General features: G+C 44.6%; 1 protein-coding gene across 2 annotated transcripts in view; it reads left to right on the top strand.

Moving 5' to 3' along the window:
- LOC118366870 (ubiquitin-conjugating enzyme E2 E3-like) overlaps positions 1–21,526 on the top strand; it is a 181,088-nt gene that overhangs the window by 103,216 nt on the left and 56,346 nt on the right. Inside the window, exon 1 of one of the 2 annotated variants that reach the window (XM_035749666.2) lies at positions 8,864–8,994. The exons of the other annotated variant lie outside the window; for it this stretch is intronic. The gene's annotated coding sequence lies outside the window, so the exon portion shown is untranslated. Of the gene's footprint in view, positions 1–8,863; positions 8,995–21,526 lie in introns of those variants that run through there. 2 annotated transcript variants of the gene reach the window in all.

Here is a 21,526-nt window from a genome sequence, read left to right as displayed (position 1 = left end):
CTGAAAGCCCCTCGCCCCACACCTTGAGTCCATGATAGCTCGCACAGCATACGCCGGGGGCCCCCGGAGGGAGTTTTGGGTCATCTCCGCCCAGGGGATGAAAGCCATCCAGCACACCCACATCCTGGTTAACTCTCTCCACCTGCCCGTTACTCTCGGGGTGAAAACCTGAGGTAAGGCTGACCGAGACCCCCAGGCGTTCCATATACGCCCTCCAGACCCTAGACGTAAACTGGGGACCCCGATCAGAAACTATATCCTCAGGCACCTCGTAGTGCCGGAAGACGTGGGTGAACATGGCCTCGTCAGTCTGTAGAGACGTAGGGAGACCGGGCAAAGGAAGGAGAGGGCAGGACTTAGAAAACCGATCCACTACGACCAGGATCGTGGTGTTTCCCTGTGACAGAGGAAGATCTGTCACGAAATCCACCGATAGGTGTGACCACGGCCGCTGTGAATCGGGTATGGGTTGTAATTTCCCTCTGGGCAGGTGTCTAGGTGCCTTGCAATGGGTGCGCACCGAGCAGGAGGAAACATCAACCCTCACGTCCTTAGCTAAAGTGGGCCTCCCACTAAGACAGCGCACTGTCCGACCGATGCCAGGATGACCAGAGGAGGGTGACATGTGAGCCTAACAGATGAAACGATCGCGAACATCAGACAGAACGTACAGACGCCCAACTGGACACTGGGTGGGAGTGGGCTAACACGTCCTCCACCGGAACCCAGCATCTCTCCTCCGGCCCGTACCCCTCCCAGTCCATGAGGTACTGAAGGCCCCTCGCCCGACTACTCGAATCCAAAATGGATCGAACAGAGTACGCCGGAACCCCCTCGATGTCTAGAGGAGGTGGAGGAACATCACGCACTTCAGCCTCCTGGAGCGGGCCAGCCACCATCGGCCTGAGAAGAGACACATGGAACGAGGGGTTAATACGGTAATTAGTGGGCAGTTATAACCTATAACATACGTTCACTCTCCTCAGGACTTTAAACGGCCCCACAAACCGCGGACCCAGCTTCCGGCAGAGCAGGTGGAGGGGCAGGTGGAGGGTCGAGAGCCAGACCCTGTCCCCTGGTGCGAACACTGGGGCCTTACTGCGGCGACGGTCTGCGCCAATTTTCTGGCGCCTTATGGCACGCTGAAGGTGGACGTGGGCTGCCTCCCAGGTTTCCTCAGCGTGCCGTAACCAATTGTCCACCGCAGGGGCCTCGGTCTGGCTCTGATGCCAAGGAGCCAGAACCGGCTGATACCCTAATACACATTGAAAAGGAGTAAGGTTAGTGGAGGAGTGACGTAGCGAGTTCTGAGCCATCTCTGCCCAGGGCACGAACTTCGCCCACTCCCCCGGCCGATCCTGGCAATAAGACCGCAGAAACCTACCCACATCCTGGTTAACTCTCTCCACCTGCCCATTACTCTCGGGGTGAAAACCTGAGGTAAGACTAACCGAGATCCCCAGACGCTCCATGAACGCCTTCCAGACCCTTGATGTGAACTGGGGACCCCGATCAGACACTATATCCTCAGGCACCCCATAGTGCCGGAAAACGTGTGTAAATAGGGCCTCTGCAGTTTGTAAGGCTGTAGGGAGACCGGGCAAAGGGAGGAGACGACAGGACTTTGAAAACCGATCCACAACGACCAGGATCGTGGTGTAACCCTGTGAAGGTGGAAGATCAGTCAAAAAAATCCACCGACAGGTGCGACCACGGCCGTTGAGGAACGGGTAGAGGTTGTAGCTTACCTCTGGGCAGGTGTCTAGGAGCCTTGCACTGGGCGCACACCGAGCAGGAAGAAACATAAATCCTCACGTCCTTAGCTAAAGTGGGCCACCAGTACCTCCCTTCAAGACAGCGCCGACCTATCCCAGGATGACCAGAGGATGGTGACGTGTGCGCCCAAATGATAAATCGGTCGCGGACAGCAGACGGAACGTACAGACGACCAGCTGGACACTCAGGGGGAGAGGGCTCTGCACGTGATGCCCACTCAATGTCCGTGTCCAGCTCCCACACTACAGGCGCCACCAGACACGAAGCTGGGAGTATGGGAGTGGGATCCATGGATCGCTCCTCTGTGTCATACAGCCGAGACAATGCGTCTGCCTTAACGTTCTGGGAGCCTGGTCTGTAAGAAAGAGTAAACACAAAACGAGTGAAAAACATGGCCCACCTTGCCTGGCGAGGATTCAATCTCTTCGCCTGCCGGATGTACTCCAGATTGCGGTGGTCAGTCCAGATGAGAAAAGGGTGTTTAGCCCCCTCAAGCCAATGCCTCCACACCGTCAAGGCTTCTACGACAGCTAACAGCTCTCGGTTCCCCACAACATAGTTTCGCTCCGCCGGGCTGAGCTTCTTCGAAAAGAAAGCACAGGGGCGAAGCTTCAGTGGCGTACCCGAACGCTGAGAGAGCACTGCTCCTATCCCAGCTTCGGATGCGTCCACCTCCACTATGAATGCTAAAGAGGGATCCGGATGAGCCAGCACAGGCACCGAGGTAAACAGAGTCTTCAGGTGCTCAAAAGCCCTGTTCGCCTCAGCCGACCACTGCAAGCGCACCGGGCCCCCCTTTAGCAGTGAGGCAATGGGAGCTGCCACCTGACCAAAACACAGTAGTAATTGGCAAACCCCAAAAAACGCTGCAACTCCTTTACCGTGGTTGGAGTCGGCCAATTATGCACGGCTGTAATGCGGTCGCTCTCCATCTCCACTCCTGAAGTGGAAATCCGATGCCCTCGGAAGGAGATGGATTGTTGGAAGAACAAGCAATTCTCAGCCTTGACATATAGATTATGCTCCAACAGGCGACCAAGCACCCTGCGCACCAGGGACACGTGCTCAGCGCGTGTAGCAGAGTATATCAGAATATCATCGATATACACCACTACACCCTGCCAGTGCAGGTCCCTGAAGATCTCATCTACAAATGATTGGAAAACTGATGGAGCATTCATCAACCCATATGTCATGACAAGGTACTCATAATGACCTGAGGTGGTGCTAAATGCCGTCTTTCACTCATCATCCTTCCGAATACGCACCAGATTGTACGCACTCCTGAGATCCAATTTTGTGAAAAAACGTGCCCCGTGCATTAACTCAATAACCGTATTGATCAGAGGTAGCGGGTAACTATATTTCACTGTGATTTTATTAAGACCTCGATAATCAATGCACGGGCGTAAACCGCCATCCTTTTTTTTCACAAAAAAGAAACTCGAAAAGACGGGTGAAATGGATGGCCGAATGAACCCCTGATGCAGGGATTCAGAGACATATGTCTCCATAGCCTCAGTCTCCGCTTGCGACAGGGGATACACGTGACTCTTGGGATATGCAGCGTCTACCAGGAGATCTATCGCACAATCCCCACGTCGATGAGGTGATAGAGTCGCCTTCTTTTTACAGAAGGCGAGAGCCAAATCGGCATATTCGGGGGGGGGAACGCGCACGGTGGAGACCTGGTCTGGACTTTCCACCATAGTAGCACCAACGGAAACCCCTAAACACCTACCTGAGCATTCTTGCGACCACCCCGTGAGAGCCCTCTGTGGCCAAGAAACAGTGGGGTTATGGCAAGCTAACCAGGGTAGGCCTAGCACCACAGAATACGCAGGAGAATCAATAAGGAAAAGACTAATCTTCTCCTTGTGACCCTCCTGCGTTATCATACACAAAGGTGCGGTTACCTCCCTGATAAACCCTGACCTTAATGGTCGACTATCTAAGGCATGAATAGGGAAAGGCATATCCACAGGAACAATAGGGATCCCTAAACTATGAGCTAGACTTTTATTAATGAAATTCCCCCTTATACTGGGAATGCATTGAAAAATCAGGAAAAGAGACAGAGACAAACATTAGTGCAGCAGAGGGCTCTGGATGAGAATGGTGCCTAGGGGGTGATGCCAGAATGCCCTGCCTGCCTTCTCTATTCCCAGAGGAACCAACCCGGCACCGACCAGCAGTGTGCCCTCTGCGACCATGAATGGTGCTCAAGCGAGAACCCCCTCCGGTCTCCCTGCGCACCATCCCTCCCAATTCCATAGGTTCGGGAGAGAGGGTGCGGGAGGATGGAACAACCAGACCCCGATCTAGACGTCCACGAGTAGCCAGCATGTTGTCCAGCTTGATGGACATGTCCACCAGCTGGTCGAAGGTGAGGGTGGTGTCTCTACAGGCCAGCTCCCGACGGACGTCCTCGCGGAGACTACAACGGTAATGGTCGATCAGGGCCCTGTCGCTCCATCCAGCGCCGGCAGCCAAGGTCCTAAACTCCAAAGCAAACTCCTGTGCACTCCTCGTCTCCTGCCTCAGATGATAGAGGAGCTCCCCCGCTGCTTTGCCTTCAGGTGGATGATCGAATACTATCCGGAATTGGCGGGTGAACTCCTCAAAATGGTCCAACGCCGCATCCTCCCTTCTACACACAGCGCTGGCCCATTCCAGGGCTTTCCCGGTGAGGCATGAGATGAGGGCGTAACTCTTCTCACGGTCAGATGGTACTGTGGAGGCCGTGGCTAGATATAAGTTCAGCTTAAGGAGGAAACCCTGGCAGCCGGCAGTATCCCCGTTGTATCCCGTGGGTAGGGATAAATGGATCTTCGATTCCGAAGAGGACAAAACATTCAAGGGAGATTCCGGTTGTGGCGCTGGAGAAACTCCCTCCCTCTCCCAGCGATCCATATTCTGGACAATGCGATCCATGACGGAGCTTATACAGTCAAGCTCCCTCGCTTGTTCCTGAACGTGTTCCTCCAGCTCCATAAGCATAGTGTCCTCTCCTGCTGACTTCATATTGTAGTGGTCAGAGATTCTGTCATGCATATGTGTATAGGTGGCAGGGAAGTCAGGCGCAGGAGAGTCAAAAGGAGTGTAAAATGGAGTCTTTTAATAATGTCCTGGTAACATGCTCCATAACACTAAACAGGAAAAGAACATAAACAAAATATGGGTACGAAGACCCGTCGCGCACCTATACAACAAACAACACTACACTGACAATAAACAATTTCTGACAAAGACATGAGGGGAAACAGAGGGTTAAATACACAACAGGTAATGAATGGGATTGAAAACAGGTGTGTGGGAAGACAAGACAAAACCAATGCAAAATGAAAAATGGATCAATGATGGCTAGAAGACCGGTGACGTCAAACGCCGAGCACCGCCCGAACAAGGAGAGGCAACGACTTCGGCAGAAGTCGTGACAGTGAGAGTGTTTTCTATCCACACCTACTAATCATATGCATATAATATATTTCTGGCATGAGTAGCAGGAAGTTGAAATTGTGCACACTATTTATCCAAAGGTGGAAATGCTGCCCCCTATCTCTAAGAAGTTTTAAAGTAGTCTTAAGTAGTATTTGGTCCCAAATGCATAGCAGGCAAAGACTACATCAGGCTTGTGATTAAAAATTTGTTGGATGCATTTGCTATTTGTTTTGGTTGTGTTTCAGATTATTTTGTGCCCAGTCACTTTAAATGTAAATACGATTAGAATATGTTTGTCATGTTCATTATAAGGATCGGACCAAGGTGCAGCGTGGTATGCGTACATTCTTTTATTTAACTGAATAAACACTGAACAAACTAACAAAACGAAATGTGAAGCTATACAAACGAGTGCTGACAGGCAACTACCCATAGACAAGATCCCACAAACACCAAAGGGAAATGGCTACCTAAATATGAACCCCAATCAGAGACAACGATAAACAGCTGTCTCTGATTGGGAACCATATCAGACCAACATAGAATACAAAACCCTAGACATACAAAACCCCTAGACAATACAAAAACCCTAGACAATAGAAAACTAGCGTACCCACCCTAGTCACACCCTGACCTAACCAAAATATAAAGAAAACGGAGATATCTCAGGTCAAGGGGGTGACAACGTTTCTAAATACTTCGACACTAATGTGTATATGCAACCATGATTACAGATCATCCTGAATTAACCGTGAATAATGATGAGTGAGAAAGTTACAGAAGCATAAATATCATAGGTTAGCATGTCGTGGGGGTATGATATTTGTGTGTCCTATTAAATCCATGGTTGTACAAGAACCCCCTTTGTTCTGTGATGGACGTGCACACAGACTTGGCGAAGTGCAACACTTGTTTTGGCCCAACATCTACTGTATGTCTGGGTCAGGCCCTGCTCTCTGTACTGAGGCATGGGGGTTGGTGGGTCCCATGGCAGGTTGCAGGGGGAGGTGTCACTGTGATTAATCACCCAGGACTTTCTCTAGTACACCAAGCCACCAGCCCCTTACAGTATCCGTCTCAGTTGGAATATGACTGCGTCCTTCTACTGTGGCACCGACCACCACACAACAGGCGTCAATAGAATAGATCTCATTCACAAGTCTTAAGATTTCTTTGGGTGACTAGAGGTGTTTTTCACAACAAAAAATTCAGTGAATAGTGGGGTGGACTTTGCAGTCTATTGGTTTGCAACCTATTTTCCAGTCTTCAGTTTGTAGCCTGTGTGTTTGCAGACCATTTTTCTAGTATTACAGGCGTGTTTCTATACAGGCATTATAACCCCCACCTAAACAGAAGTTAAAAAACTATGCAGGGGTCCTGTTAATTCAGAGTTGGACTAATTGCCAGGTCGCAATAGTAAATGAGAACTTGTTCTCAACTTGCCTACCTGGTTAAATAAAAGTGAAATAAAAAAATAATAATAATTGGTTTTCCTGTTACGGAGAGTTTAATTAAACCATCACAAATAATACAGACACCATGTGGAACTGAATTAATTCATCACACTCACTTTACTACAACAGGTTAGTAACCTGTGTGAAGGAATATGTAGGGGTATGTGTAGTTTATAGCCTGTGTGAAGCAAACAGTAGGGGTATGTGTAGTTTGTAGCCTGTTGTGATGGAATCAGTAGGGGTATGTGCAGTTTGTAGCCTGTGATAAGTAATCAGTAGGGGTATGTGTAGTTTGTAGCCTGTGTGAAGGAATCAGTAAGGGTATGTGTAGTTTGTGGCCTGTGATTAGGAGTATGTGTAGTTTGTAGCCTATTGTGATTGAATCATTAGATATGTGTATTTTGTAGTCTGTTGTGAAGGAATCAGTAGATATGTGTAGTTTGAAGCCTGTGTGAAGGAATCAGTATGGGTAGTTTGTAGTCTGTTGTGTAGGGGTGTCAGGCTGCTATCATCCTGGTGAGATAGCATTTGCTGTGTCTTCTCCTGAGGGTATCCCAGCTGAATACAGGCCAGTAATACAGCTCATCACAGGACGTATCTCAATTTCATTATCCTCCACACTACACATGTATAGCCCATGCCCCACAGACAGTAATAGCCATTCACATCAGAATCACAGCACTGATAAACTGTGAAGCAAAACACATTGGAGCCCTGTGTGAATAGACACAGTAACAAAATACATAATATTTCAAAATATCAAGATTTGTATTTGTTTTCAACAACAACAAAAAAGGGAGGAGGGAAGTAATACATGTTGGTTCATTCTAGATTATGAATCATCCTGAATGCTCAAACTGTGTACTTGCTTGCTCATAAATTATCCATTGAGTTGTGATATGAACATGCATGTAGGGAAATCCTCAGTCAAACACACTTACTTGGCGGCATCGAAAACTTATACTTATAAATAAAAAAGCCGTCCTCGAAAATAAATAATGCAATTCTTGCATCTCTAGTGTCTCACTTGATGAAAAGTCTCCATCAATTGCATGGGTATTGTTTGTTATTATTACCTGCCCCTGCAGGAGAGATTTGTTCAACATAATATAATACTGTGAGGCGCTACGCGGTGCAGCGGCTGCCACATTTGTTCCAGTGTGAGGTAGTCTTTCATAATCACTGATATAGCCATTGAGCAGACAGACGTGTGCGTATGTGTGTGTTTGTGATGCTGGGGACTAGGGATGCAGTCATTTGCAACAGCTGTGTGAAATGAAATGCAGGCTGAAGAGCCAGTCAGTCTTAAATCATTATTACAGCATCATGTCAGAGAGCAGAGCTAAGTAGAGCAGAGCTCCCCTAGGCAGATAACATAACCTGCAAATATTGCCTCTCTCTTTCTATCTTTCTCTCTCAATTCAATTCAACTGGCTTTTATTGGGATGAGAAACATGTTTCCATTGCCAAAGCAAGTGAAATAGATATTAAACAAGAGTGAAATAAACATTACACTCACAAAAGTTTCAAAGGAATAGAGACATTTCAAATGTCAAAGTATGGCTATATACAGTGTTGTAATAATGTGCAAATAGTCAAGTACAAAGGGGAAAATAAATAAACATAAATATGGGTTGTAATTAAAATGGTGTTTGTTCTTCAACGGTTGCCCTTTTCTTGTGGCAACAGGTCACAAATCTTGCGTGATGGGACGCTGTGGTATTTCCCTCAATAGACATGGGAGTTTATCAAAATTGGATATGTTTTCAAATTCTTTGTGGGTCTGTGTAATCTGAGGGAACTCTCTTTCTATCTCTCTCTGTCTCTGTCTCCTCTTTCTCTCTCTGTCTCCTGTCTCCTGTCTCCTGTCTCCTGTCTCCGTCTCCTGTCTCCTGTCTCCTGTCTCCTGTCTCTGTCTCCTGTCTCCTGTCTCCTGTCTCTCTGTCTCTGTCTCTGTCTCTGTCTCTGTCTCTGTCTCTGTCTCTGTCTCTCTCTCTCTCAGTTCATGCTGGGAGTGTTTTGTAGTTGAGAGGCCGTGTGGAGTTCTCTGTCCTTATTTATTTTCTTGATTCTTTCCTTGGTCTTATATTTCAAATGTTATTTTCTTTGGTGGAGGGTTAACGCACTGTTAGTTTAGCTGTTTTTGTTCAAAGTTATGGAGGAAGAGGATGGAGTTTTAGTTTCCTGGGGTTTGAACGGTGTGGTGTGCGCAATTGCTTTGCAGCCTTGCGTGGAGGAGACACTGTCTTTACGCCATTGATTCAGGTGTGTTTCTGAGAATGGAGATAAGGTGGAGGAGGTTCTGCTTGCGGTCAGCGAACAGGTAGGAGCTGAATTTATACATTCTGCATCCAAAATGAACAAATATGTGGTTGAGTTCATGAAAATAGTACATTTAGTGGGTAGTCTGATTGCTGTTGAAGTATTTGTAAGGGACGTGTTGATGCTGATTTCTCCTCTTTTGACTCCTTCGACAAGAGTGATAGTTGCATTTATTCCGGATGATCAAATCCGGAAAGAGTCGTTTTGGTAAATTTGCTAGGGGTTTTCATGTACTGTCGGCAGTTTTTCATGCAGATGCAGTTAAGCATGTTGTTTCGTTCTGGAGGCAAGTGTTCAAGTTTCTCATTAACAATGAGCAACAGTTAAATGTGCATTTTAAAGTGAGGCAGGGGCTCTACATGGGGTTTGCCAGCACAGATAGCCTGTGGTGCTTTGAGTGTGGGATTTGGGGCATAAGAGCTTTGGGTGCCCACAAAAAGGTCATAGCCAAGGTGAGGGTACAAGCGCAGTGAGGGAAATCAAGGTCAATGTGCAGGGGTCCATGAGACGCAGACAGCAGAGGCTGGGCCTAGTCATGCTATAGATGGTGGTGTATGGGAAAATTCCAAATTCTGCTTTTCTGTCAAGAGTATACAGCTCTCTCATCTTCAGAGGCTAGGAGTGTATTGGGGGGAACTAGAACATTGTATTAGTGAGATGGAGGTAGAGCAGGTGGGGCAAGGCAATGTAGGGCTCCAGGTTAATTTAGCTGAATTACGTAGGGACCCGGGCAGTTTTTTTTCCAAGTTAAAGCAAAGGAAGCACTTGTAAGAGCTAGGTTCTCCATGCTCAAGGAGATGGATGCTCCCAGCTCCTTCTTCTTTAATTTGGAAAGACAGAGTGGTGCCAAGGGTATGCATTGTCTACAGCTGTTGGGTGGGCAGGTGACCTCTGTGGTGCGGGAGATGCGGGAGCAGACTGTGGAGTTTTATACTGAGTTGTATAGGGCCGAACTGTGTGATCCTATGTGTGCTCAGCTTTTGTTTGCAGAACTCCCTAAGCTCTCTCTTGCACAGAGGGATGAAATGAACATTCCCCTGTTGTCCCACGAACTGGCAGAGGCAGTAACCCAGATGTTCCCAGGCCAAGCACAGGGTGTCGATGGACTACCAGTGGAGTTTTATAAAAATAATCTGGGGAAACATTGAACTGGACTTCTTTTGCGTGTTGCATGAGTGCGTAGGAGTAGGAGAGTTTCCGCTGTCATCGGGCGGCTCTAACTCTCCTACCCAAGAAAGGGGACTTAAGAACTGGAGGCCTGTGGTATTGCTCTCTGCGGACTTTTAAGATATTTGCCAATGTCCTCGCTAACAGACTGAAGTCCCATCTGGACTCTATAGTACACAAGGACCAGACATATTGTGTACTGGGATGCTGAATCAAAGACAACTTATTCATAATCAGGAACATGTTGGACTTGTTTGGATTGGTGTCTTTAGACCAAGACAAGGCTTTTCATAGTGTGGACCATGAGTATCTGTTTAATGTGATGTCTGTGTTTGGTTTTTGGCCTGTGTGAAGATGTTGTATGATGGGGCATCATGCATGGACAAGGTGGGAGGGGGATTCAGTAGGCCATTCTGGGTTTAGGTGGGGAATCAGGCAAGGATGCTCTCTATTGGGGCAGTTATATACACTAGACATTGAGCCTTTTTTTGGGCCTGCTACGCAGGAGACTGCAAGGAGTGTGCTGGATAGGCATGGGTATGTTGACAGGTATAGCAGTGTTGGCGTATGCAGATGACATTTCTGTGATGGTCAGGGAGCTCGTCAGCTAAGGTGAACTGGGGCAAGAGCAAAGCTCTGTTATGTGGGGTGTGGAGGAATACCCCCCTCCCCTCCTGATTCAAGGGGGTTTGCAGTGGGGTTGTGAAGGGTTTAACATTTTGGGGGTGTACCTTGGCTCAGAGAGGTGGGTCAGGAAGAACTGGGAAAGGCTGTCACAGGTAAGGATGTCAAGACTGGCCAGATGCAGGTGGCTCCTGTCCCAAGTGTCATATAGAGGGAGGGTGCTGATAATAGGCATCCTCCCTATGGCTTAAACTGCCTGTCCTCACCCCCCAGCTGTTCCCCATGCCGCTGGAGAGGCTGAGTAGAGAAGGTCTCTCTGGTTTTACTCTGAGATGCTGAGGGCCTGGCAGCTGCTAAGGACCACATGGGAAGGGGGTGTGGAACCTAGGCTGTGGGGGTGGGAGGAGCCTATCCCTTTGAGATCGGCCATCCTGCAGAGGCGACTGATGACAGCGGGCTTACTAAGGCTGAGTAACTTGCGGCTGCAGGGGGAGGAGGGGTGGAAAACCCCAGAAGTCCTGGAACAACAAACATAAGCTGCTGGAGAGATTCCTGGGGAAGGTTCAGGAGGCACAAAGGGGGAGGGGCCACCAATGTTTCCGCTACTGCAGATGATGGCAGAGACTGAGGACTGGCAAGGGAGTCTGGAGGACTGGTTGGATTTTAACACTCTGAGCCTGGGGGAGTTTGAGGGGTTGGGAGATAAAGCCCTCTACAACCTCTACATTAAGGTGAGGAACATTAGGAGCCTGACAGGAGTGAAGGCACATCAGGGTATGTGGGGCAGAGAGTATGGTTGGTTTTAGATGGAGTTGGCTCTACCCTGTAGAGGGCTCTGCAGGGAGCCCTGACCACTAACAGCTGGTTGGCACGGGTCGACCCGGGAGTCGGACAGGGGTATCCTTCCTGTGTCATGACTGAAACTGTGCATCATGTGTTTTCTATGTGTGCCAGGTTAATGCAATTAATGTCTCTTTTGGAATGTCTGTGTGAGAGGTTTGGGGTGGAATTTAATGTCTGAATATTTATAATGGGCTACAGGTATTCGAAGTAGAAAAAGGCCATATGTGTGTTATTGAATTTTGTGTTTGGCTAAGAAGGAGGAACAGGGTCAAAGGTGGGGGGATAACAGACCCCGTATTATTATTTAATGGGATGGTCTCTGCGCAACTTTGAGTGGAATTTGAGTTCTATAAAATGATAAAAAGTGTGGAGATGTTTCAGTAGATATGGTATGCCGGGGGGAGACGTCTGTACAGGTGGGAAAGATGGGTAGGATATATGGTTGTAAAAGTGGTGAGGTTTTGGTTATTGTGATGGGTGGTGTTGTTTTATATCGTGCATTAGAGGGCAGTGAGGTTTTAATGAAAAGAGGTTGTATCATTAAAGAAAGACAATGTCAAAAGCATCTCTCTCTTCCTCGCTCTCTCCCTCTGCCTCTGTCTCTCTCTCTCTCTCTCTCTCTCTCTCTCTCTCTCCCTCTGTCTGTCTGTCTCTGCCTCTGTCTCTGTCTCTTTCTGTCTGTCTCTCACTCTCTCGCTCTCTCTCGCTCTCTGGTCCCACAGTTGACAGTGCATGTCAGAACAAAAACCAAGCCATGAGGTTGAAGGAATTTTTCGTATAGCTCTGAGACAGGATTGTGTCGAGGCACAGATCTGGGGAAGTGTACCAAAACATTTCTGCAGCAGCCGCACGGCCAAACTGAGCAATCTGGGGAGAAGGGCCTTGGTCAGGGAGGTGACCAAGAACCCGATGGTCACTCTGACAGAGCTTTAGAGTTCCTCTGTGGAGATGTGAGAACCTTCCAGAAGGACAACCATCTCTGGAGCACTCCACCAGTCAGGCCTTTATGGTAGAGTGGCCAGATGGAAGCCATTCCTCAGCAAAAGGCACATGACAGCACGCTTGGAGTTTGCCTAAAGACTCTCAGACCATGAGAAACAAGATTTTCTGGTCTGATGAAACCAAGATTCAAATCTTTGGCCTGAATACAAGCGTCACGTCTGGAGTTATCCCAAGCTTGTAGCATCATACCCAAGAAGACTTGAGGCTGTAATCTCTGCCAAAGGTGCTTCAGCAAAGTCTTGAGTGAAGGGTCTGAATACTTATGTAAATGTTATATTTCTGTTTTTTTAATAAATTAACAAAAATACCTAAAACCCTGTTTTTGCTTTGTCATTATGGGGTATTGTGCATGGCAAAAACCATTTTTATCAATTTTAAAAAGTCAAGAGGTCAGAACATTTTCAAAAAAGGCACTGTATCTAAGCACCAGACAGATGGACAGACAGAGAGAGGGACATGTAGATTAATATCCATATTTGCTCAAATGCATGCAATGCCTGACAATATTCCAGAAATGCATGGCTTTGACATGTAATCGACAGGGTTGCCAAAGTGGTTCCTAATTTGGCTTCTTAAATTGCTCTTTATATGATTAATGGAGATAATGTTTTGGGCCTCCAAGCGAAAACTTTGGCAGTGATATAATTTAAATTGTGATGATGAGTAAAAAACACCTAATCACCTAATTTTAAAGGTCTAATATGCAGAAATTTCGCCACCATTTCCTGCTTGCAAACAATTTCATTGTTTGCCTTATTTCAGTTTTTGACAAAACTAGCAAGGTATGTAATAGTGTAGTAAAAATCATTACCATCTAAACTGCTGTGAAATATATTTTCAATAACCAAAAATATTGTATTTTCAGCTGTTTGAAGCTGGTGTACAAAACTGATAGTCAAAGATGCAAAAATTAAAATATCATCACAGGAAGCATAGAAATAGTGCACACACAACATATATACAGCTTCTTAAACTTACTTTTAATGAGAATGCCAGATCTATAACTCGTTTTTCTATCTGCATTTGGTTGTGTTGCCCAAAAAGTTACATATTGCAGCTTTAACTTTCTGTCATAAAGAGCACATATTCAACTTAATAAAAAACAACATGTTTTCCCATCACAAGAGGTAACATAAAATATGACTAGTGCCTCTTAAGAATACAAATATAGTGCCCGAGATCGTTTGTTTATTTGTCACTACATGGCCGATAATGTATCATGTTTTTTTTTAAAGTGTGGTCATTTAATTGCATTTGAGTGATTTTGGTATGTGTCAAGTACAATAAAAATGCATTTCGACAAAATATTTGATTTGGCCATTTTTTTACATTTTAATAAAAATATATATTTATACAAATACATTACATTTCCAAATCTTCCTCTCTCCCCAGGTCCTCCAAGAGAGCAAGATCCAGGTCACCCCCAGCCCCAGAGGGCCAAGATAGGATAGGAGTTGTCAGAGTGCAATCTGAGAAACCCCCTGCCATCTCCCGGAGCTGTCATATTTTTCATCAGCTTGTATTTTTAGAGTGCATTTAGGTCCGTTGGCTCAATCATGTGCTGAGAGCTGTAGGAGCAGGAGACAACCACACATACACACCATCATTCTCTGCCCCCTCTCATGTCGCTTTCCCCAGATAGCTCTGTGGCAGCCACCTTTCAAAACCTTGGCTGCTAAATTATAATGTTTCTTAAGATGTTTTTTTTTATGTCACTCCAACAGCCACATTAAAATCTACAGCTGCCCCGGAGCTGAGGGAGCTGACTGGGAGTATACGTCCAAAATGGTACCCTATTCCCTATAAGGTGCACTACATTTGACGAGAGCCCTATTGGCCCTGGTCAGAAGTAGTGCAGTAAATAGGCAATAAGGTGCCATTTGGAACTTAATCTGGGCGATTTAGAGGTTGCTGGTACATGTCTTGCCAAAACATGATTCTTAACAGAGAGAGACATAAATAAAGTCTGGGCTGTAAAGGTATATCCAGTATCTGTTTAATAAAAACAGATCTAGCTGTTCTGTTTGGGGAAGAATCTGTCATTTAGAAGTTTTGAATATCTTGAACATGGCAGTTGAAAATTGATGCTTATGGGGCCTGGGTATCTACTGTCTGCATCCCAAATGGCACCCTATTCCCTACATAGTGCACTATGGGCCCTGATCAAAGTAGTGCACTATGTAGGAAATAGGGTACCATTTGGGACGTACGCTATATCACAGTAAGTAAGAGGAACAACCAATTAACACACAACATCACACTGTCAATGGCCACCAGAGGATGGAGTTGTCAGTTTGGGATACCCTTGATAGTGGAGTGAGATTGAAAGGAGAGTGTCATCACTCATGCTGCTGTCAATAAAACAAATCATCTATTGTCATGGACTGCACCCCGGGGTGTCAATTAGCATGTAAATGATAAAGAGTACCTGAAACATTATGAAGCAGTTCTCTCTGTCCCTCTCAATTGGATGTTTATTGAAGGCTGGGTGAGTGGAGCATTCAGAATTCATTGATTTTCACCACAGGTTGTGATCACACACTGTGTCCCTAATGGTGCTGGTCAAAAGTAGTGCACTATATAGGGAATAGGATGCCATTTTGGACATAACCCAAGAATCGGCTGATTGCTTGATCGGACACTGTAAAAACAGTATGGTGAGTGATATGATCATCATTTAATTTAGCATAGTTCTTCCTGTAATGTTTTTATGACATGTTCGTAGAATGCACTTAATTATTTATTTATTTAAACTTGATTCTTTACAGTCAACAGACTGTCCTTCCTTCTCCCTCTTCCCTGCGTGGCTGATTCTAAAGGGAAATCAGTCCAACCCTGAGCTCTTCATCCCTTTATCATACTATAACCAGCTAGCACCACAGGGGCACCATCAATCAGGTATTTATCAGGATCCAAGGACAACTCCAACCTTACTGGAACAAATGGCTGCTTAGATTAAACGGAAACATATCTTGGGTAGATACAGTTGAAGTCGGATGTCTACATACACCTGAGCCAAATACGTTTAAACTCAGTTTTTCACAATTCCTGACATTTAATCCTAGTAAGAATTCCCTGTCTTTGGTCAGTTAGGATCACCACTTTATTTTAAGAATGTGAAATGTCAAAATAATAGAGAGAATTATCACATTCCCAGTGGGTCAGAAGTTTACATACACTCAATTAGTATTTGGTAGCATTGCCTTTAAACTGTTTAACTTGGGTAAAACATTTCGGGTATCCTTCCACAAGCTTTCCACAATAATTTGGGTGCATTTTGGCCAAACTCCTCCTGACAGAGCTGGTGTAACTGAGTCACTTTTGTAGGCCTCCTTGCTCACACACACTTTTTCAGTTCTGCCCACAAATGTTCTATAGGATTGAAATCAGGGCTTTGTGATGGCCACTCCAATACCTTGACTCTGTTGTCCTTAACCCACAACTTTGGAAGTATGCTTGGGGTCATTGTCCATTTGGAAGACCCATTTGCGACCAAGCTTTAACTTCCTGACTGATGTCTTGAGATGTTGCTTCAATATATCTACATAATTTCCCTACGTCATGATGCCATCTATTTTGTGAAGTGCACCAGTCCCTCCTGCTGCAAAGCACCCCCACGACATGATGCTACCACCCCCTGTGCTTCAAGGTTGGGATGGTAGTCTTCGGCTTGCAAGCCTCACCCTTTTTCCTCCAAACATAACGATGGTCATTATGGCCAAACAGTTCTATTTTTGTTTCATCAGACCAGAGGACATTTTTCCAAAAAGTACAATCTTTGTCCCCATGTGCAGTTGCAAACCGTAGTCTGGCTTTTTTTATGGTCGTTTATGAGCAGTGGCTTCTTCCTTGTTGAGCAGCCTTTCAGGTTATGTTGATATAGAACTCGTTTTACTGTGGATGCAGATACTTTTGTACGTGTGTCCTCCAGAATCCTCACAAGGTCCTTTGCTGTTGTTCTGGGATTGATTTGCACTTTTCACACCAAAGTACATTCATCTCTAGGAGACAGAACGCGTCTCCTTCCTCAGCGGTATGACGGCTGGGTGGTCCCATTGCGTACTATTGTCTGGAAATTGCTCCCAAGGATGAACCAGACTTGTGGAGGTCTACAATTATTTTCTGAGGTCTTGGTTGATTTCTTTTGATTTTCCCTTGATGTCAAGCAAAGAGGCATTGAGTTTGAAGGTAGGCACTGAAATACATCCACAGGTACACCTCCAATTGACTCAAATGATGTCAATCAGAAGCTTCTAAAGCCATGACATAATTTTCTAGAATTTTCTAATCTGTTTAAAGACACAGTCAATTTAGTGTATGTTAACTTCTGACCCACTGGAATTGTGATACAGTGAATTATAAGTGAAATAATCTGTCTGTAAACAATTGTTGGAAAAATTACTTGCGGCCTGCACAAAGTAGATGTCCTAACCGACTTGCCAAAACTATAGTTTGTTAACAAGAAATTTGTGGAGTGTTTGAAAAACTAGTTTTAATGACTCCAAAGTGTTTGTAAACTTCCGACTACAACTGTACAGACGAGATGTTGATATACCCACCAGATCCTTCAGAGTGAAGAAAGTGTACACGAAAAATCAAATGTTATGATTTTATTCCATATATCAATATATGTCATATACCTACAGAGTAAAGAACAAGTGCACAAACAATAATATATCATTATAATTGTTGTTACCTAGTTAGCTCTGGGATTTGAACCAGCAACCTTTAATTTGCTGACCCAACAGTCTTATCCACTAGGCTACTTGCCCACTGGTACATGTCATATACTCTTTATAGACCAACCCGCAGCCCCCGCAAGGCCCCCCAGATAGTGTATGAACACGTCATAAGCCACGAACAAAATGTTTAGAACGATAAGAAATTAATTTCAAAACTGCAAAATGTATCTCAGCCTCATGACAAAATGTGTAGAATAACAGGAAATTAGCTCTAAAACAGCAACATTTTCTCTCAGCCTCATGGCAAAATGTGTGAAATAGCATGAGAGTAGTTATAAAGCTGAGCAGGGGCCCTCGCTACACTGGCTCAGTTGATTGGATAGTAACAGAATTCTCCTCTGTGCCTATAAGCATTTTTCACACGACAGACCGCCTACTCAGTAATTCACTACCAACCATCCAGCTGACTTTGCTTGCATCCCAAATGGCCCCCTATTCCCTATATAGTGCACTACACTGGTCAAAAGTGTAGTGAGGAACAAGGGGTTTTTTTACCCGGAAATGGACCTGTTATTGCTAATGCCTAAATGTAAACTAATCTCATATATGATTGGCTTTGGGACATGTTGAACTGAATTACATATGGTTCTAGTTGATTTGTCTGTTTATTATTAATTTGAGGCCTAGTGACTAGGCTGTGGTCCTTCTGTAGCACAGTTGGTAGAGCATGGCGCTTGTAACGCCAGGGTAGTGGGTTCGATTCCCGGGACCACCCATACGTAGAATGTATGCACACATGACTGTAAGTCGCTTTGGATAAAAGCGTCTGCTAAATGGCATATATTATTATAAAAGTAGTGCACTATATAGGATGCCATACAGGACGTAACCTGTGTGAAGGAGAGGTGGAGAATTGCAGGCATCAACAATAAAGACAAGATATCCTATAAAAGTACAAAGAGACCAGCGTGAGGATGATAGCTGTGAAGAGAGGAATGAAGAGGGGACTGGAGGAAGAGATTAGAAGGAGGAGAAGATGGAGAGAGGGATTCCTTGAGTAGTACTTGACGCTTGAAGCACAGTGAGTACTGATCTACGTATAAATTTAAGAATATGATAAACTGGCTTGAGAGAGATTGAGAGACTGCAGTTCCTCAAAGTGTAAAACAGACAGGTAACAATAGTCATCTCTTTTGAAGATGAACAAAACTAAAATCATCCCTTCTGAAGATGAACAGGTTTATATAAATTATATAGAAAAACTAACAGGAAACAGTGTAAATCATTGTTCTCCCAGCTAGCACTGTATACATCCATCCCTGCTTTCCATTGTTCCAACCATCTTTTATAGTAAAACCACAATATAAAATACAATACTGTATCCTAATTGAGCCTGCATAGAAACACCCTAGACTCAAAAAGAGGGCAAAATAATCAAAACGGATGCAGCAATGAAACATAACATCAACTGCTGTCTTTGTGCGTCCCAAATGCCACTCTAGTCCCTATATAGTGCACTGCATTTGTACAGAGCCTTAAGGGCCCTATTCTAAAGTACTGCAATATAAAGGGAATAGGGTGCCATTTGAGACGGTCCCTTTTTATGTTCTGTAATCCTCTATCTCTGCCCTGGGCTAACACAGAAAACTGGAAATAATATCCCTAGATGCTCAAAAGACAACAAAGGGAATAAGAGAGAGAGCGAGAAAGAGGCAGAGAGGCCTCCCTTTCCAATCAGTTTCCCTCCTTTTCATTCCCCCTCTCTATATATTAATTGTGATACTCCAAACCCATTGTGACACAAATGAGAAGAGACAAATAGAGTTATTACTGGGATAATCATCTCAAGAATAATAGTTTCAGAGAGCAGACGTTTGGAACATCCCCTAAAGTTAGAGACAGATGATATTGTGTGTAAATCTGTGATCAAGGTCTCTCTGTCTCTCCTCTCGTCTCTCACTCTTTGTCTATATGTCTCTCTCTCTCTCCTCTCTCTCCCGCTCTTGCTCTGTGTGTTTGTATGTCTCTCTCTCATTCTCTATTTTTCCCCTCTCTCTCAATTAAATTCAAAGGAGCTTTATTGACATGTGAAACATGTTTAAATCAAATCAAAAGTTATGTCACATGGGCCGAATACCCCAAGAGAAAAAAAATAGTATACTTAAATGTACAAACATTTTTTAATATTATACTTCAAATACGAGATGTACTTTTCTAGTACATCGTAATTATACTATAAATATAATATCATTACACTTCAACACGCTTATTAAAAGTGTGTTAATTGTTTTTTCAGTCTTTTAGTATACTATAAATATGCTATAATTACATTTTAATACACCTATTTAAAAAAAAAGTGTACTTTAAAATAATTGTTTTTCAGTCACTATCATTAAACTTACACTCGTTAAAACTGTATTTTAATTTCAATCGCTTTAATTCTAATTTAGTATATCCATTCAAAATACACTTGGAGTTGTTTTTAAGTTGAAGAATTGGTTTGAGTTTTTATAAAACTCTGCTTGTGAGTCGTCAAGTACACTATAAATGCATTGGCTTGTGAAAGTATTCACCCTCTTTGGAATTTTTCTTATTTTGTTGCCTTACAACCTGGAATTAAAATATATTTTTGTTTGTATCATTTGATTTACACAACATGCCTACCACTTTGAAGATGCAAAATATTTTGGGGGGTGAAACAAACAAGAAATAAGACAAATTAACAGAAAACTTGAGCGTGCATAACTATTCACCCCCAAAAAGGTCAATTTTTGTCTCATCTGACCAGAGTAGTCTTCTTCCATATGTTTGGGGAGTCTCCCACTTGCCTTTTGGCAAACACCAAACATGTTTTCTTATTTTCTTTTTAAGCAATGGCTTTTTTTCTGGCCACACTTCCGTAAAGCCCAGCTTTGTGAAGTGTACGGCTTAAAGTGGTCCTATGGACAGAGAAAGCATGAACCACTGCTTTTAATCAGGGCAAGGTGACCCGAAACGTGACCGAATACAAACAGTGTAGCTATTCTCTCTGCAAGGCAATCAAACAAGCTAAGCATCAGTATAGAGTTGCAATTCAACGGCTCAGACACAAGAGGTATGCAGCAGGGTTTATAGTCAATCACGGACTACAAAAAAAACAGCTCCGTCACGGACCAGGATGTCTTGCTCCCAGACAAACTAAACAACTTCGCTTTGAGGACAATACAGTGCCACTGACACGGCCCACTACCAAAACCTGCGGTCTCTCCTTCATGCAGCCGATGTGAGTAATAGATTTAAACGTGTTAACCCTCGCAAGGCTGCAGGCCCAGACGGCATCCCCAGCCGCATCATCAGAGCATGCGCAGACCAGCTGGCTGGTGTGTTTATGGACATATTCAATCAATCCTTATCTCAGTCTGCTATTCCCACATGCTTCAAGAGGGCCAGCATGGTTCCTGTTCCCAAAAAAGCGAAGGTAACTGAGCTAAACAACTACCACCCCATAGCACTCACTTTCGTCATCATGAAGTGCTTTGAGAGATTAGTCAAGGACCATATCACATCCACCCTACCTGACACCCTAGACCCACTCCAATTTGCTTACCTCCACAATAGGTCCACAGACGACGCAATCGCAACCACACTCCACACTGCACACTGCTCTAACCCATCTGGACAAGAGGAATACCTATTTGAGAATGCTGTTCATCGACTACAACTCAGCATTTAACACCATAGTACCCTCCAAACTCGTCATCAAGCTCGAGTCCCTGCAGACCCTGCAGACGAAAAATATATCCATGCGCCACTTCAACCCATTGTTAAACGTGATCCACATTAAATGGGGCCGAGGTTGCAATACCTACAGCTTCCACAAGATGTCAACAGTCTTGTCATTTGCCTACGATTTGTTTCTTGGTCAAACAGACACAAGGCAGCGCAGTTCTTCCGGTCTCCGACCGGATATTTTGGTTGAGATTTACCCAGACATTATTTCCAGACGTACAGCTATAGAATATACATCGCCTCGTGATCAATTTGATCGCTTATTAACGTTTACTAATACCTAAAGTTGCATTACAAAAGTATTTCGAAGTGTTTTGTGAAAGTTTATCGTCAACTTTTTTTATTTTAAAAAATGAAGTTACGTTATAAAACGCTATTTTTTTCGTTGATCTATATATGGACCGATTTAATCAGAAAAAAAGACCCAATAGTGATGTTTATGGGACA

Source organism: Oncorhynchus keta, chromosome 34, assembly GCF_023373465.1.
Source record: "Oncorhynchus keta strain PuntledgeMale-10-30-2019 chromosome 34, Oket_V2, whole genome shotgun sequence".
NCBI classification, from domain to species: domain Eukaryota; kingdom Metazoa; phylum Chordata; class Actinopteri; order Salmoniformes; family Salmonidae; genus Oncorhynchus; species Oncorhynchus keta.
The sequence above is the reverse complement of the archived record's forward strand: the minus strand, read 5'-3'. Positions and strand labels throughout refer to the sequence as shown.